The 27,436-nt window shown below is 43.4% G+C and overlaps 1 long non-coding RNA gene across 1 annotated transcript in view; it reads right to left on the bottom strand.

The window, feature by feature from the left end:
- Nucleotides 1-27,436, bottom strand: part of LOC138372213 (uncharacterized) — a 55,654-nt gene that overhangs the window by 10,089 nt on the left and 18,129 nt on the right. The window contains exon 2 of the long non-coding RNA XR_011230737.1: nucleotides 19,341-19,411. This is a non-coding gene — a long non-coding RNA (uncharacterized lncRNA). The remainder of the gene's footprint in view (nucleotides 1-19,340; nucleotides 19,412-27,436) is intronic.

Below are 27,436 nucleotides of genomic sequence, written 5' to 3'. Positions count from 1 at the left end.
ATAGTTGTGCATTAATTGGCTGTTGATTGCTGGTATCGACTTCTTAATGTGTAGTGCCTCGCAGATAACAAGCCGCCTGCTATCGCTGTATCTATCGATGATTTCCGTGTTTTTTGATAAGACTTCTCTGGTGATGGTCTGGTTGTGGGAAGAGATTATATGTTCCTTAATGGAGCCCTGTTGCATTGTTAACGATGCATAAGCCATTCTATAGGCCATTGCTCCCCTTGCCTCTCTGAGGGGGCCAGGTTCTGGCCGTGGTCCCCGGTAGGCCCTTGAACTCCATACACATGACTGATGCCAAAGTCTGACATTAGCATATCAGCCTGGTAAAGCTCCGGGGAGCCTCCGGGTCTCACCCAGAAAATGGCGTTTCATTACATTCAACGCTGGTTTTTTCCAAAATTTTCACTATACAGTAACACTTGGCAATGATACAGGTCTATATTTGATGGGATCTTCCCTGCTGCCACTGTTGTAGATTGCTGCTGCCTCTAATATCAACAGGGAATCTGAAATAGGTAGTACAGTGAATATCAACCTTGTAGTGCAAACATTTGTTCTATGTTAGCCTGTTTCCACACATCTGCTAGGACTCCTGTTCACGGGGATGCCTGAAAAAATCTGTTAAGTGGAATGCTGAGCTCAAGTGCACATTCTCTTAAAACCCATGGTGAAACTCCATCTGGACCTTATGCTTTGTTCTTACTTAGCTCCTTTGGCATTTTTTTCACTTTATATTCAGACACCTCTATGAAATGTGAGAAATCTTTAAAGAATTTGGATAAAGAAAGAGATCTAGAAGTGGTTCTAGATAAAAAGCTATCACCTGAGGACCACATAAAGAACATTGTGTGAAGAGCCAATGCTACACTTTCTAACTTCAGAATTGCTTTTAAATACATGGATGGCAAAATACTAAAGAAATTATTCACAACTATTGTCAGACCAAAACTGGAATATGCAGTGGTTGTATGGTGCCCATATCTTAAGCAGCACATCAACAAACTGGAAAAGGTGCAGAGACATGCAACTACTGTAATTTACGCGTGGAAAATAGTAGAGGGGCTGGTCCCAAATCTGCACACAGAAATAATATCATTTGAGACCGGAAGGTATGGCAGCATGTGCAGAATACCCCCGTTGAAGAGCAGAGGTTCAATAGGTACTCTGAGAGAACTCTGTCAACATCAGAGGCCTGATACTGTTCAACACGCTTCCACTAAATATAAGAGGCATAACTAGCCGACCCCTCACAATGTTCAAGAGAGAACTCAATAAGCACCTCCAAATGATACCTGATTAACCAGGCTGTGATTCATACGTCAGGCTGCGAGTAGCCACATTCAGCAGCCTGGTTGACCAATCCAGCAACGAGGAGGCCTGGTCGACGACCGGGCAGCGGGGACGCTAAGCCCAGAAAACACCTCAAGGTAGCCTTAAGGCAAGGCTAAAAGTTTTGTAAAGAAATGTTTGCACTGCAAGGTTGATATTCACTATGTCACCTATTTCAAACTCCCAATTGATATTAGAGGCAGCAGCAATACAGTTGCTTTTACAAGTTTCATTGTGTAGCCTAAGGCTTATCTTCATTGTATCTAGAGGCGGTTTACCTGCTTGATGGGGTTCTGGGAGTTGTTTTACTCCTACTTCTACTCTACTGGAAGTACTTGAGGAGTACTCTCTACTCCTCAAACTCTGACTTGTGAGAGTTTGGTCCACCAGGCTGTTGCTTGGAGCGGCCCACATATCAACCACAGCCAGGTTGGTCCAGCACTCCTTGGAGAAACCTATCTAGTTTTCTCTTGAAGATGTCCATGGTTGTCCCAGCAATATTTCTTATGCTTGCCGGGAGAATGTTGAACAACCGCGGACCACTGACGTTTATACAGTGTTCTCTGTGCCTATGGCACCCCTGCTCTTCACTGGTTTTATTGTGCATTTTCTTTCGTATCATTCACTCCAGTATGTTGTTATTTTACTGTGTAGATTTAGAACCTGGCCCTCTAGTATTTTCCATATGTATATTATTTGATATCTCTCTCGTCGACTTTCTAGTGAGTACATTTGGAGGGCTTTGAGACGATCCCAATAATTTAGGTGCTTTATCAAGTCTATGTATGCCGTATATGTTCTCTGTACTCCCTCTATTTCTGCAATCTCTCCTGCTCTGAAGGGTAAAGTGAGTACTGAGCAGTACTCATGATGCGACAACACAAGTTATTTGAAGAGCACAACCATTGTGATGGGATCCTGGATTTGAAAGTTCTCGTAATCCATCATTTTTCTGGCTGACGCAATATTTGCTTGGTTATGCTCCCTAAACATTAGGTCGTTAGACATCATTATTCCCAAATTCTTTACATGGTGCTTACCTACTATGGGCAAATTTGATTGTGTTATGTACCCTGTATTATGTTTAACCCCTTGTGTGGCTCCAAGCTATTTAGCATTTGTCACCCACAGGCGCATACAAAAAAAAACAGCGTTGAATGTAATGAAACGCCATTTTCTGGGTGAGACCCGGAGGCTCCCCGGAGCTTTACCGGCTGATATGCTAATGTCAGACTTTGGCATCAGTCATGTGTATGGAGTTCTAGGGCCTACCGGGGACCACGAGCCAGAACCTGGCCCCCTCAGAGAGGCAAGGGGAGCAATGGCCTATACAAACCCCCGTGTGGTTGGAAGCATTCTATGTCTGCCATCGACCGGGTCAAGCATCCAGAAAGGTAAGCATTCCAAAACAAACCCCTATTCTGGTGAAAATTGCTACCTAAAGCCGAACTAGTGGATAGAACTCTTCAACAGAAAACAAGGAAACTTGCATGACGTCATACGTCACCGCGCCGCTGTCTGCGCAGCTCCCCCCTCCCCGGGAGGGGGAAGGGGGAGACCCAGACCTCCCACACCGGCTATCCACCCATCAGTTCTGAGGCTGGATGTCAAAACACGCGAAAAACGCCGACCGGAGGGAGGGAGGGTTGCCGGGGAGCCTCCGGGTCTCACCCAGAAAATGGCGTTTCATTACATTCAACGCTGGTTTTCTGGGGGGAGCCCCGTCGGCTCCCCGGAGCTAACTACCCACAGAGGAAGGTCAAAGGGACAGAACCGGGAGGCGGACACCACGCACCCCCCAAGGAGGCGAGACAGCCGACAGCAAACGCCAACCCAAGGCGCCACAGCCCCAAAAATCCCGAGAACAACAAGAGAATCACGAGCAGCAAGGCCCCTGCACGAACACCAAAAATCCATGCCCGAAAGACCGCAAGGCCACGTCGCCCAGATGGCAGCGAGAGCAGCAAAGCCACGAACGCCACAGGCATGAGGGAAGAACCCAGGCAGCTTAGCCGCAAGAACACGGCTGACCACCCGGGACACTATCACTCGCGAACCGGGATGAACAGAACCGGATCAACGCAAAACGCGCTCCGGACCCAAACGCCGTGGCACGCAAACAACAGCGGAGGGCCGCCACTGAACACAAAAACGAGACACCCCGGAACCGAAGGGGCACTACCAACCGAGGAGAAGACAGAGCACGCTGACCAGAGACCAGGATGGTGCAAGCGGCGCACGAACAGGCCGGAGGTGAAACGACGCACAAGACAGCTGACTAACGGTGCAGAAACAACACCAAGACCGAAAGCAAGCTGAAGCGGCTCCGCCCGCGCCGCACGAAAAGAGGCGACAGTATGTGGCAAGACGACGGCCCCCAACCCCCACCAGAAAACCAAGCCGAGAGTAAACCAAGCCAACAAGAGTAACCACCTAAGAAGGGACAGGAAAGGGAAGGACCGCCAAAATACCCCATACTGTCGCCAAGAGAAGCACGCAGGTGGGACACCTACCACGAAGCCACCCGACCACCAACCGGAGGCGAGACCGCGAGGCAGAACATAAGCAGCCCCGACAAGGCCCCTCCGAGCCCAGGAAAAAGGGGGAGCCGGGGGAAGATCTCGGGTGCGACCACCGAAACCCAGGTACAAGGAGATGGAACGTCTGCCGAACAGAAAAACTCCCCAAAGCATGCAAGCCCGCTAGGAGTTCAGAAACAACGGGTCCGACGCGAGACATCGCAAGACCCCCCCAAAAAAACCAACCGGCAGGGCAAGCTAGGAAACCAAAGAAGGCGGAAGGGTCGCCGCCAGAACAGTACCCGAACCAAGGGGTACGAACAACTGCAATAGACCGAGACAAAGAAGCACATCACAGGACACAGGCTGACCAACGACTAAGAACACACGCAGAACATCCCTGCTGCAGAGGAGGCAGGAAGAAAGAGCAGAAGCCCCAAAACCCCAGGAGAACAACCAGGGGTGGACAATCAGGCAGGGACAGAAAAACCCCCACGCAATCCCCAGGCACAAAACGGCAGCAAAGTGCCACTCCACTACCGGACACAGGAACAAGGACACGCCACCGTGAAACACGGTACCAATGCACACGTGCAGCAGCAGCAACAGGCACCACTGCAACATGCAACATGAAAATAGCAACACCCTTCTGCAAAGGCAGAGAACGGAGCAGGCAGACCCCAGACAGGGCCAACGGAGACACGACAAAACCCTGCAGGTCCAGAAACCTGCACCAGGCGACCGACGGCGGAGAAACCCCGCTCGATACCTGCTGGATGAGGTACTGGGAGCTCTTTCACACCTGAAGCCCGGCCCAAGGCCAGGCTAGACCGGCCAGAGGGTGGCCCACCAGGCAGCTGCTAGGAGCAGTTCACGGGCCCACATACTCCCACAACCAGGACGGGCCGGAACAGCCATACGAAAACAGGCTAGTGCGCCCTGGAAGTCCACAGACGAACCAGCAAGAAAGCTTATGCTCGCAAGTAGGTCGTGTAACAAGCAGACCTCTGATGGTAATACAGTGTTCCCCAAATGTGCCAACAGCACCACTGCACTCCACTGGTACTATCCCGCAAGTTCTACCAGATAGGCGGGACCCAAGAGCCAGAGCTCAAAAACTTGCAAGCACAGCCAGGAGCCTACCAGGTGAGTACAGAACCAACCCTACAACCCCCACATCTCACAACAGTAAAAAAGGAGGGTCCCCTGAATGACTCCAGCATGGGTTGGACATGCACATAAGGGGGACAGGAAGGGTTGAAAAAGGGACAGTCACTGGTGTGCGAACGGTCTCAGTCGTACAAAAATATACCTAAATAAAGACAGGTATATAAACAACACCGCATCCAGCGCCCGGCCAAAAGACGCCAGACCGCAGAAACTCACCTGGCGAATGGTGGCACGAACTTGACATGACTCAACCGTGCCCAGAAGAACTTGGGAGCACCGCCAGGTGAAGACGCCAGAGCCGGACCCTGCCGGACCCGCAGGAGAGCAGGGAGAGGCGAAGGAGGCGGTCCACACCCATGACACATGGAAAACCGCGGTGGCCTCCCCACAACTGGGAACCAGGACACCCCCGGCGCGAAGGGACACATACCGCAACCAGGGAGAAGAACGAGAGACGAAGCACTGTAGCAAAAAGGGCGCAAAACACCAGTACTGAAACACCGCCCAGACCAAAACAAACTCCACGGCGCATGGCATAACACGCTGGCCGAACCGCACACCCTCCCTGCGGGAAGGCGCCAGCCAGGACTACTGCACGAGAAATACTCCCGGCTCACGCACCACCTAGAAAACAGACACCACACTCTAGGTACAGTGCTGAAACAACCACTGGAGCCGGAGCACATAACCGGTGCCTATAGCATCAGCCGAAGAACTGATGGATGGATAGCCGGCGTGGGAGGTCTGGGGCTCCCCCTTCCCCCTCCCGGGGAGGGGGGAGCTGCGCAGACAGCGGCGCGGTGACATATGACGTCATGCTAGTTTCTTTGTTTTCTGTTGAAGAGTTCTATCCACTAGTTCGGCTTTAGGTAGCAATTTTCACCAGAATAGGGGTTTGTTTTGGAATGCTTACCTTTCTGGATCCTTGACCCGGTCGATGGCAGACATAGAATGCTTCCAACCACACGGGGGTTTCTATAGGCCATTGCTCCCCTTGCCTCTCTGAGGGGGCCAGGTTCTGGTTCGTGGTTCCCGGTAGGCCCTAGAACTCCATACACATGACTGATGCCAAAGTCTGACATTAGCATATCAGCCGGTAAAGCTCCGGGGAGCCGACGGGGCTCCCCCCAGAAAAATTATTTTTTCTTTTAAACCTGTTAATTTGTGTTCTCTGATCATGGGAAAAATAATAAAAAAATCGTAAGTGGCATATATTGCCTGCTATAGGGCGGGGAAGTCTGGCAAAAAACAGGCGCTGACTCAGCGTGCGTCCTAAGCGGTCTGTTGCTCGCCAGCTGTCAGGCCGGAGTTGCCACAAAGAGATAATTACCTAATTATTTCAATGTCTCTGATTGATTTTTCATAGTATTTTTGCTGTAATATTATTCAATAGTGTGTAGTGTGATATATTTATATAATGAGTGAATCATCGCTGTACTCAAAAATATAGTGTGCATATTGTTGATTCAATTATTATGTTCATCAAACAGTGAACAAATTTTTGTCGATTATTACACTATATACACAGGTTATATATAAATATCTGCATGTTTTGTTCACCATAACGTACCATTAAGTCGCTAATATGAGTCAAAAAGCAATGAGGAGTGACCGCCACACACCAGCCAGCCACTCACTCGCTCACATTCTCCTCCCACCATACTGTTTTTGCTTTTATTCACTATATGCAGACGTTACATATAAGTATCTACATTCGTGTTCACCATAACGAACCACTAAGTTGGCATGCTGAGTGGCAGTGGCAACCAGTGGCAGCCCGCTTCTGGCTGCTACTTCCTCCCTCCCTCACCCACATTCTCCTCCCACAATACTGTTTTTGCTTTTATTCACTATATACAGATGTTATATGTAAGTATCTACATGTTTTGTTCACCACAACTGTACAACTAAGTTGGTATAGTTAGTTCAGGCACTAAGAGACGTCGCTACACACAGTCAGGTGGCGGCTGCTTCCTTCACACATTCAAGGTCAGACGCACTAAAGTTTCACCCCCAACAATACTGTTTGTGGTGTTATTACCCTATATACAAACGTTTTAAACACTTTTATTATGTGTGATGTTAGTGCAACTGGCCTATAATTTTTTGCCAAGGCTTTACTTCCCCCCTTGTGCAACGGAGCTATATCTGCAGATTTAAGTGCTGCTGGTATGTCTCCTGAATCCAGGCTCTTTCTCCAAATTACGCTGAGTGCTCTCGCTACTGGTACTTTACATTTCTTTATGAATATTGAATTCCATGAGTCAGGCCCAGGAGCTGAGTGCATAGGCATATTGTCAATTTCTCTTTCAAAGTTTTCCGAGTTTGTGGTAATATCCGTTATATTATCTGCAGCTTGAATGTCATTCATAAAGAAGCTGTCTGGGTCATCAACTTTCATGTTGTTTATTGGTGTGCTAAACATAGCCTCATACTGGCTTCTTAGAATTTCACTAATCTCTTTGTTGTCCTCTGTGTACGTACCTTCATTTGTAATTAACGGTCCAATACTGGTAGAGGTTTTTAATTTTGATTTTGCATATGTGAAAAAATATTTCGGATTTTTCCTTATCTCTTGTATAGCTTTCTGTTCCAATTCCATTTCCTCAGACTCATATGATCGCTTCAACGTTTGTTCTATTTCTTCGATCTCCCTGCTTAGGCTTATTTTTTTTGCTTGTGATAGCTGTGTCTGCCGAAGCATTTCCGTTATTTTTTTCCTTTCCTGTACAGTTGTCTGCGTTCTCTTTCTAGAGTGGTCCTCTTTCTGCCCCTCCTCACAGGTACGTGCTTCAAGCAGACCTTGTAAGCTTCAGCTGTCAGTTGAGCTATTCCCTGTGTGGGAGTTTTGTCGTTTATGACTGTCTCCCATTGAATGGTTGCAAAGTCTACATTTATTTTTTCCCAGTCGATCCTCTTATTGTTAAAATTGAATTGATTGAATATTCCTTCTCGCTTGTTGGGTCTCTTAGACCTACTACCATTATTTATGCTAGTTCGCACTTCAATGAGCTTATGGTCTGAGTATGAAATATCTGAGATTGTGATGTCTCTGATTAGTTCATCATTGTTTGTGAACTAATGATGAACTAGAAAAAGTCTAGAAAACTAGAAAACAGCAAAAACACACTAGAAAACAAGTCCAGTGTCTTTTCGTTCCTAGTTGGTTCTGTAATCTGTTGATTGAGCGAGAATTTGTCACAGAATCTCAAAAGTTCTCTAACCTGTGGTTGGTTATTTCCCGGGTCATTCCCTGATATGATATTTCTGTTTGCCATTCTCCATCTTAGACTCGGTAAATTGAAATCTCCGAGGAAGATTAACTCTTTTGCTGGCCTGGCAAGCGACCTGGCACACAATGCAACGAAGGCTGAGCATTGGCCGTGAGCGCACAAACCACACTCAAATGTTTATACAGTGTGACCTCACTCGAACGAGGCATAGGCGTTATATGAAGCGAGGCCGATTCGTTTCACTGCGGAATTCGTTCTACCCGTCAGCCCCAGGCTGTCCCTCCCCTTCATGTGAAAATAACAAAGGTCCTACATCCACTATCAACAAAACAAAAAATCACAGAAAATCTATTTATTATGTATTTATCATTTTGAACATGGCACATGATAGAACAATCAATTGTAAACAATTCCATATTAAAATCAAAACTATGTGACTGTTATTGGTGGCCGCAAATATGATGTATTGGCCAGGATTTCCATAAGCCAACTGTATCAGTCTATATAAATATTCATAAACAATTAATTTATTATGATGTCTTCATTTTCACTATGGCATTTGATAGAACAATCACTTACAAACAATTTGGATTAAAAATTCTACATATATGAGCATTATTGAATCCAAAAAAGCAAAATCACATAATTTTCTCAACAAACTGAGGAGGAGGGGTGGTTGGCGGGCCGCCGGTGGTAGGGGAAGGAGGGTCAGGGCCGGCCGCTGGTAGTCAGGTGCGGGAGGGGAGGGGAGGGGGGGTTGTAGCATGTTGGTGGTATAGGAGTGAGGGGGGGAGGGTGGCAGCCAGACTGACAGGCCTTGGGCCAGACCAGGCCTCAGGCCAGGCCTCAGACCAGACCTCAGACCAGACCTCAGACCAGACCTCAGACCAGGCCTTGAACCCAGACCTCGACGAAACTCGACCCAATGTTGACTGCATAGAGGCTAGCCGCCTCCTTACCCCTCCCCCCCCCCCCCGACCCCAATACATCCTCTCACCACTGACCCCACACTTTATTATGAATTCTTCAGTTTGACTACGGAATATGGTAGAGCGATGTATTACAAGCCACTGAAATGGTAAAATTTTCTCTCCTAATTTTGTCAAAAGCAGCAAGTGAGCTTAGTATCGAGGCAGGCACGTGCTGTAGCAGTCAGCTGGCGTCTCTACTCACCCTCCTTCTCTGACGCCTTTCCACCCCTAATACATCCTCTCACCACTGACACCACAATTTATTATAAATTGTTCATTTTGACTATAGAATATGATAGAGCTTTGTGTTGCAAACAACTGAAATGGTAACATTTTCTCAACTAATTTGGTGAAAAGCAGACAGTGAGTGAACTATCGAGGTGGAGCATGGAGGCGCCAGCCACGTAATTACCTAAGTGTAGTTACAGGATGAGAGCTACGCTCGTGGTGTCCCGTCTCCCCAGCACTCTTTGTCATATAATGCTTTGAAACTACTGACGGTTTTGGCCTCCACCACCTTCTCACTTAACTTGTTCCAACCGTCTACCACTCTGTTTACAAAAGTGAATTTTCGTATATTTCTCCGGCAGATTTGTTTCGTTAGTTTAAATCTATGACCTCTTGTTCTTGAAGTTCCAAGTCTCAGGAATTCTTCCCTATCAATTTTATCTATTCCTGTTACTATTTTGAACGTAGTGATCATATCGCCTCTTTTTCTTCTATCTTCTAGTTTTTGCATATTTAATGCCTCTAATCTCTCCTCGTAGCTCTTGTCCTTCAGTTCTGGGAGCCACTTAGTGGCATGTCGTTGCACCTTTTCCAGTTTGTTGATGTGCTTCTTAAGATATGGGCACCATACAACCGCTGCATATTCCAGCTTTGGTCTAATAAAAGTCGTGAACAATTTCTTTAGTATTTCTCCATCCATGTATTTAAAAGCAATTCTAAGGTTAGAAAGTGTAGCATAGGCTCCTCGCACAATGTTCTTAATGTGGTCCTCAGGTGACATTTTTCTATCTAAAACCACCCCTAGATCCTTTTCTTTATCAGAATTCTTTAAAGATTTCTCACATAATTTATAGGTTGTGTGGGGTCTATGTTCTCCAATTCCACATTCCATAACATGGCATTTATTCACATTAAATTCCATTTGCCAAGTGTTGCTCCATATACTTATTTTGTCCAGGTCTTCTTGAAGGGCATGACAATCATCTAAGTTTCTTATCTTCCCTATTATCTTAGCATCATCAGCAAACATGTTCATGTAATTGTGTATTCCCACTGGTAGATCATTTATGTAGACAATGAACATTACCAGTGCATGAACTGAACCCTGAGGTACTCCACTCGTGACATTCCTCCAATCCGATACCTTGCCTCTGATTATGGCCCTCATTTTTCTGTCAGTTAGGAAATTTTTCATCCATGTTAGTAGCTTACCTGTCACTCCTCCAATATGTTCCAGTTTCCAGAACAACCTCTTATGGGGAACTCTGTCGAAAGCCTTTTTTAGGTCCAGATAGATGCAGTCAACCCAACCATCTCTTTCCTGTAAAATCTCTGTGGCTCGATCATAAAAACTGAGCAAGTTCGTTACACAGGATCTTCCAGATTGAAAACCATACTGTCTGATATTATGTCGTTTTCCTCCAAGTGTTCTACCCATTTAGTTTTAATTATTTTTTCCAATATTTTGACTATTACACTTGTCAATGATACCGGTCTATAATTAAGGGGGTCTTCCCTGTTTCCACTTTTGTAGATTGGAACTATGTTAGCCTTTTTCCACACATCAGCTACAGCTCCTGTACACAGGGATGCCTGAAAAATCAGTTGAAGTGGAATGCTGAGCTCAGGTGCACATTCTCTCAGAACCCATGGTGAAACTCCATCTGGACCAACTGCTTTGTTCTTACTTAGCTCCTTGTGCATTTTTTCCACTTCGTCTCTAGACACCTCTATGTGCTCTATGTTGTTCTCTGGAATTCTTATTGTATCTGGTTCCCTAAAGATTTCATTTTGTACAAACACACTTTGGAACTTTTCGTTTAGTGTTTCACACATTTCCTTTTCATCTTCCGTGAATCTATTTCCCATTTTCAACCTCTGAATATTATCCTTTACCTGCAATTTGTTGTTTATGAATTTATAGAATAGACCTGGTTCTGTTTTACATTTGTCTGCAATCCCTTTTTCAAAATTTCTTTCTGCCTCTCTCCTCACTGCCGTGTAGTTGTTTCTCGCATCTTTGTATCGCTGGTATGTTTGGGGGTTTGGCCTCTTCCTGTATTGATTCCATTTTTGTGTCTTTTGGTCTCTGGCCCTCTCGCACTTTCTGTTGAACCAATCCTGTTTCCTAGTTCTGCATCTCTGTTTTGGTATAAATTTTTTTGTGCCTTTATCATATATTTCACAAAACTTGACGTGTTGCCATTTACATGATAACTCGAGCCAGAGCTCTCCACTGACACAACCTGCCTCCCCTGACACCACTGTTACTCCATCTTCCCTGACAACTTCCACCACTGACACAACCTGCCTCCCCTGACACCACTATTACTCCAGCTTCCCTGACAACTTCCACCACTTGACACAACCAGCCTCCCCTGACACCACTATTACTCCAGCTTCCCTGACAACTTCCACCACTGACACAACCAGCCTCCCCTGACACCACTGTTACTCCAGCTTCCCTGACAACTTCCACCACTTGACACAACCAGCCTCCCCTGACACCACTATTACTCCAGCTTCCCTGACAACTTCCACCACTGACACAACCTGCCTCCCCTGACACCACTATTACTCCAGCTTCCCTGACAACTTACACCACTGACAACCTGCCTTCCATGAGAATAACTTACACCACCTGCCCCCCCTAACAATAAACCCTAACTACTGACACCACTTGCCCCCCCTGACAACAACTCTCACCAATGACCCTTGATACCATTTTATCATCCTTCAACCATTTATCCCTAGAAACAATGGGTAAGCATAATAAAACACTGTATAACTGTTTACACTTTGGCGAATCATAGATGAAGACAGCCACCTCCGACGCTCAGTCTCGGTGACTGCTTGGATGAACAATCCTCACTTAATCAAACATTTGTATGTTCCACTGAACATTTAGTACCTAATTCAATTTGTTCGGATCTTCTGGGAATTCGCTAGAACGGGGTTCGTTAGTGAGGATGAACTGTACTCTTTTCAGCTTTCTAACCACAATTTTCATGCTACGTCATTCATTTTGCTATCAAACTGTTCACAATATAAAGGGGCACATTTAAAACCAGTCCCATAATATTCGGACAATAAATGGGATTTTTTAAAATGCATTAATTGATGATGGCATTACCTTCATCAGGGACTCAGCGTGTTTTGGTTTTATGATGTCGATACGCTCATCAGGCCGCGAAACCCGATATTATTAGTTGGTTTTTGTTAACCCTTGGGCTGCTCTCTTGCGATTTTAGCCTGCAACACATCTTATAAAAGTGTTCATTTGTGTTCCCTGATCATGGGAAAAATAGGAAATAATTTGTGACATATTTTGACCACAATAGGGTGAGGAAGTCTGGCAAACGTGAGGCGTTGACAGAGTAATCATCGGAGGCAGTCAGCTCCACCCGAGCTGTCAGGCGGGAGTTGCCACAAAAATATTATTACTTAATTATTTCAATGTCTTTGATTTTTTTTTCTGTTTTTTTTCGAGTAATATTATTCAATAGTGTGTAGTGTGATATATTTATATAATAAAATGTGATCCATCGCTATACTCAAAAAGTATTGTGAGCATATTAGTGATTCAATTACAGTGCATCCTCACTCTAACGAACCCTACTCTAAAGCATTCCCGGATAATCTGAACAAATTGCATTTGGCGCTAAATGTTCAGTAGAACATACAAAAATTCATTTGTGTTGTTCCACTGATGGTGATGACCTAGGCCGGTATGGCAGGGCTGTGAGAGCTGTGTACTGTACACACTCTCCACATCGTTTACTTCAATATCCGTATCACTAGTATCAGACACCTGTCTTAGGTCTTTTTCCAGATTTGAGTTATCAAAATCACTGGCATGCTCATCTTCAAGGAATATGCCCTGTATTTCAACATCAAAGAGTGTTTTCTCAAAAACATGGCCAACTAGAGACTGGGAGCTCAATATGGATACATACAAAATGGTTGCTACCTTGAATATGAGCCTGCCCACAACCGTGGGGAATGCTGGGAATTTTTTTCAAGCTGGCAAACACCTCAGGAATCCATCTTGTACCCAAGTTTTGAACCCTACAATATACATACGAGAGCCTTAAACACTGTGATGCGCCATGTTTATTGTGACATTCCCCGTGCGCATGAAATCAAGTGTTCCCAAAAAATCTTTTTGTTTGTAAAATTATAAATTCCCTTCCCTGAACATGTCTATGTAAAAATAAATACAAAATTCCACTTACTTTGGCTGTGGGGACGTGGACAAGGTGCGCTGTGACGTCATCACGGCTGGTCGCCCGTACCAGAAACTCCCAGAAACAAGCGTGCAGGCCATTCAAGCATTGCGAGTTGCCACAAATATATTTTCAATTATTTGTTCTATGTATTTCCAATGCAGTTTTATTAGTTTTTTTATTGTATATGATGCATATTTTTGTTATTTACAATATGTATACAACAGAACGTTCATAATGTTCCATGGAACTGTGATACTGTGTGTCAGTAATGTATCCACAATGTTTATTGTTGCAATATTACTTGCTAAAAATTCACTAAGAATACAATATGTATAGTTTCACACACTATTTACACACTAACACACTGTATTACACAATCAGTACTTCGGAAGTGAGTAATAATCAATGAAGTAGTCCATGGTACATAGCACGACTTCGCTCTCGGTGCACCAGGTACAGATACATTTTCGCTGTTTCTTTGTTCTGTGTGCTTGCAAATAACGCACTCACGTACACCCTTGGCTTTAGTACTTGTAAGTGGTATGTAGCCAAGCTTGTAATGCGTAAGGTAGTCTTGAAAATATCGCTTTGTAAGGTTCCTGACTGGAAGATTCAGTCATTTATGGCAAGTGTCAGTCAATCTAGAAGAGATTCAGCCATTCTGGAAAAGATTCAGTCACCCTCGGAAATAGTCAGTCAATCTGGAAGAGATTCAGCCATTCTGGAAGAGATTCAGCTAATCTTGAAAATATCTATGGAAAACACCACCATGGAAACCGCTAACACTGTTCATCTATGCTACTTGTATCAGATGCATCATCACTGAACCCAGAAAACGATTCATCTATGTATCACCTATATAAATTGGCAATGGCATAGGTGGGCATGGGTGGCGTTCACAGCTACAACTGGATACGCTCGCTGTATCGTCCTAATAGGTGCGGTATCACTTGCTTCTGACCTTTGTGTTAGGTCCGTATTGCGCCTAGCTTCATCAATATCATGACCCTTATGTTCTTCAAGCTATAAGGTCTGAATTTCACCGACAGAGAGCGATCTTTCAACACTGCGTCGGACAGGTGTTTGGGAGCCAGAGGCGTGTGCACCACCCCATGGTTACTCAATACTAACCCAGCCAGCAGCCCTAGGACATTCTGGGAATTTTTTTCAAAGAAAGCTGCCTCTCACTGGTCCTCCCCTCCCAAGAGTTCATTTTGTATCCAACCTACCGCGAGTGTGTTTTGACCGTGTACGAAAAAAAACTTTTGTCGGTGGGGGACAGTTATTGGCGAAAAGCATTTGTCGTTTGGCACAGTGCAGTGGTAAAGGTGTTATGCGCACCCCTTGATTGATCGAAATTAGGCGCTAATGCATTTCAGAGGGTTAATACACTCAACAAAACTGGTTAATAATACTATGACTAATACAATCCACATCACTGGGTAATGCCAATATGATGAATACACTCACCATCACTGGGTAATGAAAACACCAAGATTAACCCTTGTGTGGCTTCGGGCTATTTAGCATTTGTCACCCACAGGCGCATACCAAAAAAAAAAAAATATATATACATATATATTTTTTTTTCCTAACCTGTTAAGTCGTGTTCCCTGACCACGAGGAAAAAATTCAATTGAACTTACCGACGACGTAATTGAGCGACAAGATGAGCGATGACATCACACCCTGCATGATCGCTCATGCACGGTGTGTCCCAGAGGCGTCGCACACGGTCTTCAAGCAGCCAGAGTTGCCACGAATTTATTTTCGAGTCATTATTTACAGTGTCTAGGCCTATTTTATTAGCAATATTAGTCACTAATTGTGTTTCACATAATGTTACATCAGTCATTGTCAATAAATGTTACATACATCGAGTATACACATGTGCACACAAATGTTTTCCATTACGCCATTATATTATGTAATCACAATGTTCATTATTATATGTACACACAAGCACGCACTATGTACAGGTTTTCGCACTATTATTGCACATTTAGAATTCTTGGAGAGAGTGGTAGTCATTGAAGCAGTCGACAGCACACAATAGAACTGCACACACTTCACACCATATTTGCACCACTTTACGTTTCTGTACTCTCCTTTTTGTTGTTTTACATACTAGGCATTTACGTTGGCCTATTGCATGCTTTCCAGCTGGTGGCAAATGTTTTAGTCTGTGTTGCTGAAAGGCCTCCATGTGAGCAAGCCTGGGTTCATGATTGGTCTTTGCATGCCAGGGACATCTTTACCAAACTTTGCTAATAACTGTGTTGCAAGTGTAAAAGCAAACGCACGGAAACTAGGTTTACGTCCAGTTTTCACCAGATACATATTATAGCAGGTCAACATGCTCATGTCAACACGATGGAAAAACACTTTTTTCGTCCATTTTAAATGTTTTCCGCACACACTCAATAGTGCCAACCATCATGTTAGCCTTATCAATCAAACGCATGTTGATATAATAGTCAAGAACACAATCTGGCTTATATACTGGTTCTTTCGTTACACAGTTCACCTTGCCACTGTTCACCATTGTACCCTCATGAATGGTTGTCAACATGTTCACTTCTCTCTTGTCTTTCCACCGAACCGAGAGTATTTGATCACATTTCCGTAACTGGCACTCACCAACTGCAAGTCTACCATCAAACACTGGCATTTCCCTCCTTCGTGCCTTTACTGTGCCAACCAATCCAGTTCTATTTTCAACCAAAAACTTAGTTAGCAATGGACTTGTATAGTAATTATCTGTGTATAAGATGTGGCCCTTGTTCATCCATGGCGCCATCAGTGACTTCACACTACCAGAGAAACCATGCTCGTCGTTACCGGGAATGTCTACATCGCTAGCTGAATACAGAATCATGTGTAATACGTATCCTGTTTCACAGTCACACAGTACAAAGAATTTCAATCCAAATCTGTTTCGTTTGGAGGGAATATACTGCTTGAATGAAACATATCCTTTGAAAAGCACAAGGGATTCGTCAATCACCAGCTTCTGTGCTGGTACGTAAAAATCTCTGAACTTATCAATCACTTCATTCATATAGTGCATCACTCGCCAAAGTCTATCATCCTCTGTCCTGTCCTCATTACAGTACTTGCAAAATGCAGACACCTGAGGAGTATCTGAAACCTATCTCGGGATATATATTTCCCTAAGAAAGGTGTTGAAATAGTCAGATCTTTGCTCCAGTAATCTGTGATAGCGTGTTTGACACAGTGCTTCATTAACATACATATTGCTAAAACACATACATTTCACCTACATTGGTGGTTTTCCAATGTTGCAATCGTGAAAATTCTGTTATCTCTCTTCTAATGAGATGAGCCGCATGAAGGTTCGTTTGGTGTACAATATATTCCATGAGCGGCTCATCATAGAATGCTGTAAAATAAAATAGGATATGAGTGTAAAATTCACTCATATCCTCTCCATTATCAGGGAAAAGCTCGGTAATCCCATCTTTATTGTCAAAGGCAGGAATTCGAGGAATAAAACCAGCACCATCACTCCACACTAGTACACCTGGTGTCCTGCGAGACGCAACAGGGGCACAACGGCGAGGAAGTGATGTACACAGTGAACCAGGAGCTGAAGCCCGTCTACGCACAGTACGGCCGCTACGTGCACATAAGGTGGAAGCACGTGAACATCACCACACTACACAGTACCCCATAAAAGGTTCATGCATAAGCTGGAGAAACAGGCAGGAGTAACTGGTAGGGCGCTCCAGTGGATAAGGGAGTACCTAAACAATAGGAAGCAGAGAGTTACAGTGAGGGGTGAGACCTCAGACTGGCGTGAAGTCACCAGTGGAGTCCCACAGGGCTCTGTACTTGGACCTATCCTGTTTCTGATATACGTAAATGATCTCCCAGAGGGTATAGACTCATTCCTCTCAATGTTTGCTGACGACGCCAAAATTATGAGAAGGATTAAGACAGAGCAGGACAGCTTGAGGCTTCAAGAAGACCTGGAAAAGCTGCAGGAATGGTCGAACAAATGGCTGTTAGAGTTTAACCCAAGCAAATGTAATGTAATGAAGATAGGGGTAGGAAGCTGGAGACCAGATACAAGGTACCATTTGGAAGATGAAATACTTCAAGAGTCAGAAAGAGAGAAAGACCTGGGGGTTGATATCACGCCAGACCTGTCCCCTGAAGCTCATATCAAGAGGATAACATCAGCAGCATATGCCAGGTTGGCTAACATAAGAACGGCCTTTAGAAACTTGTGTAAGGAATCTTTCAGAACATTATATACCACATATGTCAGACCAATCCTGGAGTATGCGGCTCCAGCATGGAGTCCATATCTAGTCAAGCATAAGACTAAAATGGAAAAGTTTCAAAGATTTGCCACCAGACTAGTACCCGAGCCGAGAGGTATGAGCTACGAGGAGAGACTACGGGAATTAAACCTCACTTCGTTGGAAGACAGAAGAGTTAGGGGGGACATGGTCACCACATTCAAGATTCTCAAGGGAATCGACAGGGTTGATAAAGACAGGCTGTTTAACACAAGGGGCACACGCACTAGGGGACACAGGTGGAAACTGAGTGCCCAAATGAGCCACAGATATATTAGAAAGAACTTTTTTAGTGTCAGAGTGGTTGACAAATGGAATGCATTAGGAAGTGATGTGGTGGAGGCTGACTCCATACACAGTTTCAAGTGTAGATATGATAGAGCCCAATAGGCTCAGGAACCTGTACACCTGTTGATTGACAGTTGAGAGGCGGGACCAAAGAGCCAGAGCTCAACCCCCGCAAGCACAACTAGGTGAGTACACTACCCGAGAACATCACCATCACTACACTACTCTTGGTGCCTCATGTTGTTCCATGCGGTGGCGCTTGGCTGGGCGAGACGCTGCTGATGCAACAAATTCTCACCCAGTAACACCACTGGTACTGGCACCAGGCTCGGTAACACTATGTTCTGATTCCACTTCACTAAAACCAGAAAAAGAGTCACCTTCCTCTGACTCGTCACCGAAAATATCCTGAGACTCTAAATAAGCACATGAACTGTGTGGTCGAGGGTGAATTGGAGTAGACACTGGGCGAGGCGGCATAGGTGAGCGTATAGGCCTCGCCATGGGAGGCGGCTGTATCTCATTTTCACTGTCCGTGCTACTATCATCGGTCAATTGTGTGTAGTCTTTATTAATATCAGTTATCAAAATCACTTTCCTCACCATCAGAAAATAATTCACTGGTTATTTGCTCTTGGGCGAGTGATTACGTGGTGCGCGCCCGGGAAGTGTTCAGCCATGCGCTCGACATGGTGGCTGCTGGGTAACTGATGCCTCCCACGCGATGGTAGGCGAGCTGGAATTTTTTTACAAAATGGCGTCTGTTTACTATAACCCCTAAGCAGCATATGGGAGCCCCCTCTACCCGCGGGCCTTTCAAATCTTGCGCGGTACTCCAATGCATCGTATGATGTGGAGCGCAAGTTACTGGAAGTCACTTACCCATCATATGATGTGTTGCGCAATTAAAGGGTTAATACACTCAGCATCACTAGTTAATGACAACATAATAAATATACTTACCATCACTAGTTAATGACAATATCATGATACACACACACACACACTGGTAGTACAGTAAGAATAAAATTGTCCTTACCATCATTAATGGGCAGAAGTTGTGTTTGCTATCGTCCTTGGGAGCCGAGCAGAGACTGGAAGCAGTATTACCTATTAGGCAAAATAAAACAAATTTAAGGTTCCTATGGCTAAATTTTTCCCACCAAAACATAGTAAATTTTTAGAAAAATTTAATAACTTTTTTTAGGTATTGTGCTTTGAGCAAAAGTAAGGAGGGTGGGCAGGAGTGAGGAGGGTGGGCAGGAGTAAGGAGGGTGGGCAGGAGTAAGGAGGGTGGGGCAGGAGTAAGGAGGGTGGGCAGGAGTAAGGAGGGTGGGCAGGAGTAAGGAGGGTGGGGCAGGAGTAAGGAGGGTGGGCAGGAGTAATGAGGGTGGGCAGGAGTAAGGAGGGTGGGCAGGAGTAAGGAGGGTGGGCAGGAAAGGGGAAGGGGGTATGGGCGGGTTCTCGGTTGCCTTCCCCGCCTCTCTAACAGCCTACGTAATACAAACCATGTGCATTAACCTGTAAATGCTGCTATAGCCTGGGCTGTAAAAGCTGGGGCTGGGCAAAAAATATTTGAATTATGTGAAAATTAATATTAAATGTTAGACAAATCTCCAACTTATTGGCATAAGCATCATGAAAGTTTCATTCCAATATGTTCAGAAATGTATTTTAGACACTTTTTTTTTAAAAAGGAGAACATTTTGTTGATAAGGAGAACAGCTCCTGTTAACTGGAACTGAGGGATAATGCAGTAATAAAGAGATGCAAACACTTGTCCAATGTACAAAGAAGAAGAATAGTAGCAAGAAGTGTCCACAAAGTGGATATGCAGCTGGTGCCTGTATAGCATTGCTGAGTAATACATAATAATACCAATAATAATGAGTATGTTATCATGCTCTATTTTGTTATATATCATAAAAATGTATTGCCTAATGTTAATATCTGTTACTGTCACCAATATCCAAAAAATATATATTTTTTTATCTCCTTTGTTTATTATCCCATTTTGATGTAACCTCTACATCCTGGAGAGTGCATACCCATCCCTAACTATGTCAAGATAGAATGAAATTGGTCACCCAATAAATCAGTCACAACTGGCAGAACTTGGGACTTTAAATTTTTTTTGATTGAGTTTTTCACAGATTTCAAATTCTATTTTCTTTGTCTCTTTAGGCGGTTTTGATGATCAGGGCTTTATCACTTTTATAAAGTACAGTAGCACCTCGATTAACGAGTGGCTGTATCTACGATCATTTCGAGTAACGAGCGAGCCACTCACAGCAAATTTGTCTCTATTGACGAGCTTCACCTCTATTAACGAGCAAAACCACATGGTGCTTCCTAGCGTCTCACGGGTTCTTGCAAATTCTCGGACGCCTCCGACACCAGTGTTGTTGTTGTATCGCGCACGACAAGCATCCCTCTGCATTTATTTGCGCTTTTCTTTCGGTATTTTGTGGTTTTGTGACTACAATTTGTAACGCAAGATGTCGCCAAAGAAGCTGCTTGCTAAAGATAGTGTTGTCAAGAGGAAGAAAGACACAATTACTGTGGATTTGAAGAAGAAAATAATAGCAAAGCATGAGTGTGGTGTCTGTGTGACTGATCTCACAAGGAAGTATGGCAGGTCCTCATCAACAATTTGCACCATTAGTAAGGAGATGAGGAGGTAAGGGAGGATGCTGCCTCTTCCAGTTAGATCAGGGAAGTGTTGGGAATGTTTGAAAAGGTGACTGCATTCTTGGAAAAGCTGCCCTGATAAAGCAGTGATATAAATTCAGTTTCTGACCGATTCTCACCATTTTTACAAATAATGTGCACAGTTGTCTCTTCTACAATCCTATTAGAATGGATTTTTCACAAACCCTGAACATTTGTAGTTATCAATTTTTTTCTAAATTTGGCACATAATTCAAATGCCACATTGATGATATTTTTTACAGTAAACTAAACTGTAAACATATATTCTAAATCTATGAAAATGAAGATCATATACTATTCTGAGAGCATAATAACACCAAATGAACAATTGGTGATAGTATATATTTTTGCAGCTGATCTCAATATCTGAAGTTTTCAATATTCAATTTTATAATTATTTTTTATTTTCTTACTTTACAAGTTACGTTTGTGATCATTTAGACAAAGTTGCAGGATTTGCTAGTATGCACAAAAAATTGGAAAGCATTAGAGCAAATTTGAGAAATTGAACTTTACCATCAGGTCCTGTCGTATATGTATGCCATGCACAGCTTAAGGGTTAATACAGAGCTGTACTGTATAAAATGCATAAAACTTCAAAACTAACAATATTTCTCTAATTATAACAATAATAATATTTTAAATAAAACAATTTGTAACAGTCAATATGTACATTAAATTTTCAGTATGCCTATAAAATAAGCACAGGTCATGTTAACACGTTGGGCCTGGGTGAGATGGCTGGCACCATGTGCTTCTCCTCTTCCTGGGGTAAAAACATCGGGCTCATGTGCGAAGGATTTTTGTGATAAATTTTAACAATTTTTACTGTTTGAACTCATTTAATCTGTCAAGATGTCTCAGAGCAGCATTCATGGTATTGAAGGTATAAACCAAAAGAGAAAACATTTGTCAATTGATCAGACAGTTGACTTCACAGAGAAAGTAGAGCGTGGATACTCTGTCACTCGACTTGCCCAAGAATTCAACATCGGTAAAACTACAATTTGTGATATAAAAAAGCAGAGGATAATATTAAGAAATTTTTTGCTCAAACTGATGCAATAGGCAACAGGAAAAATTGAGGCCTGCAAAGTATACGGGTTTGGACTCGTCTGTATTTAAATGGTTTACACAGCATGGTGCGAAAGGAATTGCTGTTTCAGTTGATTCTATTAGAAATGCAGCTGAAAGACTTGCTGTAAAGTTAAACATAGACAATTTCAAGGCTTGTATTGAATGGGAATGTCGATTTAAAGAGAGGCATGGCATCATTAACAAGATTGTGCTGTAACGCAGATGGCAGTCACCGAACAAAGTACGCAATTGTTGGGAAATCTGCCAACCCAAAAGCATTGAAAAACTGCACGAACAGACTACCTGCCATCTACTACAACACAAAAAATGCCTGGTTCACACAGATTATTTTTGAGAATTGGTTCCAGTATCACTTTTATAAATTAGTAAAAAAGCAGCAGATCAATGAGTGTAGAATTCATCCTGCTAAGGTAAAGGTAATGCTGTTGACAGATAATGCCCCAGCTCACCCCATTGCTAAATTAACATCGCCTGATGGCAAAATAACATGTATGGCTTTACCACCAAACACTACATCTGTAATACAATTCATGGATTAAGGGTTATCTATGCTCTCAAAAGGCTTTGTCTGGCTAATGTCTGAGGCTAATGCCTGAGCTATGAATTTAGACATTATGGAAGTTCTGCTCTCTGAGGAAGACGAGATACTTAACCACTGCACTGTGCAACGCGCTTGTAGGCGCTCGACGGGTGGTGCGTAACACACCTCAGGGATCTTATAGGTATAGCGTATGATTCAAAACTCCCGCAGCTACATGGGGTTCACATCAGCCTCCTCAGGGCTCTTATAAACAGACGTCATTTAAAAAAAAATCGTGGGCAACATTCCAGGGTGTAAGAGCCTCAGTACTGAGTGAGCAACTAAGGCTGGCGCACGCAGCATGAGCTCACAGCACTGCTGTTCAGCTTGTGACCACAGCATTGCCAAATAATGTCAAAATATATATGAAACTGGTATTATTTAGCCATGATAGGACGATAATAGCAGGATTGTGGTGATAATTAGTGCTGTGCATAGTATTGTGGGCAGGTGGAATTTTGGTGAGGGAGGGAGGGGAATCGAGGTAGCGTCAGTGTGTGGCAGCCACTCTTGTTTTGCTCACCATACTAGCTTAGTGGTTCACTATGGTGAACACAAATGTAGATACATATATATAATGTGTGTGTATATAGTGTAATAACAGCAACAGGAGTATATTGGGAGGAACCATTTTGGTGAGGGAGGTGGTGTCATACTCGTAGCGTTGTCTTCTGCTGTGTGACTTGTCATGCAGTGTATGGTGGCCACTGTTCTGTTTGGACATAATACGAGTTTAGTTGTATGGTTATGGTGAATAAAACATGTTGATATTTATACATAATGTGTGTAAATAGTGTAATAAAAACAATAACAGTATAGTGGGAGGAGGAATGTTGGCGAGTAAGGTGTTGGAGAAGTGAGGGAGGGCTGGCTGGGTGTGGTAGCTCAATCTTGTTTTTTGGGCTCACCATACGAACTTAGTGGTTCGTTATGGTGAACACATATGTAGATGTTTTTTTTTTTTTTGAGATATATACAAGAGTTGTTACATTCTTGTACAGCCACTAGTACGCGTAGCATTTCGGGCAGGTCCCTGGAATACGATCCCCTGCCGCGAAAAATCGTTTTTTCATCAAAGTACACATTTTACTGTTGCGTTAAACAGAGGCTACAGTTAAGGAATTGCGCCCAGTAAATCCTCCCCGGCCAGGATACGAACCCATGACATAGCGCTCGCGGAATGCCAGGCGAGTGTCTTACCACTACACCACGGAGACTAAATACATATACAATGTATATGTTATATACAATGTGTGTATATAGTGCAATAACAGTAAAATCACTGTTTGATTGTAGAATATAATATACACCTTACATCTTGTATAATCTATGATTGAACAACTGACCACTATCGTACCATCCTCATAGCAAACATGGACATAACACCACCAGAAGCAAACTCTCATTCAGGCTACACAGTGAATCAGCTTTAGGCAATCTCTCAAATGCACTTCACAATATTAACTGGGAATCTGAATTCAAGAATACACAGGATATCAACTCATTAACTAACCTCTTTCTCTCCAAAACTCTAAACTTCTTCAATACTCACTGTCCCCTCCTTATCAAACAAGTAACTGACAAAAGAATAAACAATCCATGGCTCACAAGTGGCATACTCAAATCAATCAACAAAAAACTTGAATATGAAAAGAAATCTAGGATTGGCCTAGTTATAAAGGAAGTAGTTAAAAGGTACTCATCAGTGCTTACCTGTATCATAAGAAAAGCTAAACTTTCATATTATGAGAATAGATTCAAAGAAGCAAAAGGCAACATGAAAAACACATGGAAAACCATCTCTAATATCCTAGGAACAAAACGACACTCCCACAACCAGATAATACTCTCTAAGGATAGCTACACAGTGTCAACTGATTTAAAAATGGCAAGTGAATTTAATAGCTTCTTTTCATCGGTTAGTGCTAACCTTGCCAGTAAAATCCCACAGACTCAGACACATATCAATACATATCTCTCAGGCAGCTATCCAAACTCTCTTCTCCTTTCACCAGTCAGCCCGACAGATGTTGTGTCCATCATACACTCACTAAAAACCAAAGCTGGGAACATCAGTGAAATCCCATCCATTGTATACAAGAGCGCCTCCCATGCCCTTGCGCCACCCATAGCTCTGCTGTTCAACAAATCCCTAGAGTGTCATACCTTCCCTGATATCCTTAAAAAAGCAAGAGTAACACCAGTTCATAAAGGAAGCAATCCGGCAGACATAAACAATTATAGACCAATATCAAACCTACCCATACTATCAAAAATATTTGAAAAAATTATCTACAAACAGCTCAACTCCTACCTCGTAAAACTTGACATACTCAGCCCCTGTCAGTTTGGCTTCTGCTCCCAAAAGAGTACCAACGATGCAATTATTAGTCTCCTTGATATAATTTACTCAGCCCTTGACAAAAATGAGTTTCCGATTGGACTCTTCATTGACCTGAGAAAGGCCTTTGACACTGTTAATCACAACTACCTCTTACGTAAACTCCATCATTAACCCTCAAACCGCGCATATCATATATAAATGATATCAGTGACAAAACCGAAACCGCGCACATCATTTATATATGATTTCGTGTCTAGCGCTATAATTTAAACGCCCGCCTGGGATAGGGGCAGCTATAGTACAGCCACGACCGATAGTTGCCAGATGCCACCTAGAAAAAAAATCCAGGCCAACATTCTTGGGTGTTACAGCGTCAGTATTGAGCAAGCCACCAAGGCTGGTGCACGCAGCACGAGCTCACAGCACTGCTGTTCAGCTTGTGACCACAGCATCGCCTACAAATACCATAATATAAATGATACTGCTATTATTTAGCAGTGATAGTATTACTGAAGCCCCCTGACTGTGATAAAACTGACCAGGATTCTGATAATAGCAGGATTGTAGTGATATTTAGCGCTATGCTCCATGGAGGGAGGAGTAAGGCTGTGGGAGAGAGGGTTGTGGCGTCGTTTTCTGACTGTGTGTGGCCACCATTTATTGACTGCACTCACCATACCAGCTTAGTGGTTCGCTATGGTGAACACAAATGTAGATACTTATATATAACGTGTGTATAGTGAGAGATAACAGCGAGAGGAGTAGGTTGGGAGCCGCCATTTTGGTGAGAGAGGAGCATCGTCTGCACGACTTGGCATGTTGTTTACTGATGGTCACTATGATCTTTGGGCACCATACCAGCTTATTTGTTCAGGTATGGTGAATAAAACAGGTAGATACTTATATATAATGTGTGTATATGGCGTAATAACACCACAAACAATATTGTTGGAGGACAAATATTAGTGCGTCTGGCCTTGAGGGCGGCCGCCGATCAGCTGACTGTGTGAGTAGCTACGTCTTTCTGCCTTTACTCACAATACAAGCTTAGATGTACAGTTATGGTGAACAAAATATGTAAATACGTATATATAACGTATGTGTATAGTGAATAAATACAGAAAGAGTATTGTGGGAGGTGAATGAGGGTGAGTGAGGTGGTGTTGAGGGAGGGAGTGGCAGTGAGTGGCTCGCTGGTGTTTGGCGATCACTCCTCGTTGCTTTTTGACTCACAAGACCAACTTAGTAGTTCGTTATGGTGTACAAAACATGCAGATACTTATATATAACGTGTGTATATAGTGTAACAACAGCAAAACTATTTGTTTATTGTTTTATGAACATAATAATTGAATCACTAATATGCACACCATAATTTTGAGTACAGCGATGGTTCACACATTTTATAATATAAATATACCACAATTCACTGTATGGAATAATATTACTGCAAAAAAAAACTAAGAAAAAATCAATCAGTGACATTGAAATAATTAGGTAATAATATATTTGTGGCAATTGCCGTCTGACAGCTCGAGCGGAGTAGACCTCGTCTGGCGAAGGCTCTGCCAACGCCCGTTTTTTGCCACACTTCCCTACCCTATTGCGGCTAAAATATGCCATCTACGATTTTTTTGTTATTTTTTCCGTGATCAGGGAACAAAAATGAACACTTCTATAAGACGAAAGAATTTCTTGGATTTTTTTTTTTGTTGCGCCTGTGGGTGTGAATTCCATTTGGGCCCCTAGCGGTTTGAGGGTTAAGGTGTAACGGGGGGTGGGGGAAATAGCTCTCTTTAGTCCATTAGTTCGCCCCCCCAGTTAGTCAACTATTCTAGAGTTCCCCCCAGAGTTCCTACTGCAACCTCTCTTGTTCAACACCTTGTAACCCAGGTATTTGATTACCTAGGTGCTACAACTACAAGGCGCTGTAACTTGATCAGCTACCCACAAACTCTAGAGAAACTCCAGAACCATTTCACTGCCACAAATGTATACGAGAACCAAGAGGGAAGAAATGGATAATGAAGTAATGAGTGAGGGTTTGGGGTAAGAGAGGTAGGGAGGTGGGAGGAGCGAGGAGGGTTGTCAGTTGAAAGGGAGAGTTTGGAGAGGGGCAGAGGGAGAAGAGAGAGAGTACGGAGATGAGTGGAGGTAGAGCTAGAAGGGTAGGTGGGTAGAAGTACAAAAGTAGAGGTGGGTAGAAGTACAAAAGTAGACAGTAGAAGTAGTAGTGCTGCCACCATCCATTCTAGACAGTACATACATGACAAGGAATGGAACTTGTCTGTATCAAAAGATGTTATTAGCATATGTCAACGGGAATCATGTTCCAGGCAAGATTCTTTAATCCCATAGTCTCAAGAGTACTCTACACTTTAGTTTGCATATTGTATCCAAA

This window comes from Procambarus clarkii, chromosome 38 (assembly GCF_040958095.1).
Source record: "Procambarus clarkii isolate CNS0578487 chromosome 38, FALCON_Pclarkii_2.0, whole genome shotgun sequence".
Taxonomy (NCBI): Eukaryota; Metazoa; Arthropoda; class Malacostraca; order Decapoda; family Cambaridae; genus Procambarus; species Procambarus clarkii.
Note: the sequence above shows the minus strand (reverse complement) of the source record. Positions and strands in the feature narration are given on the sequence as shown.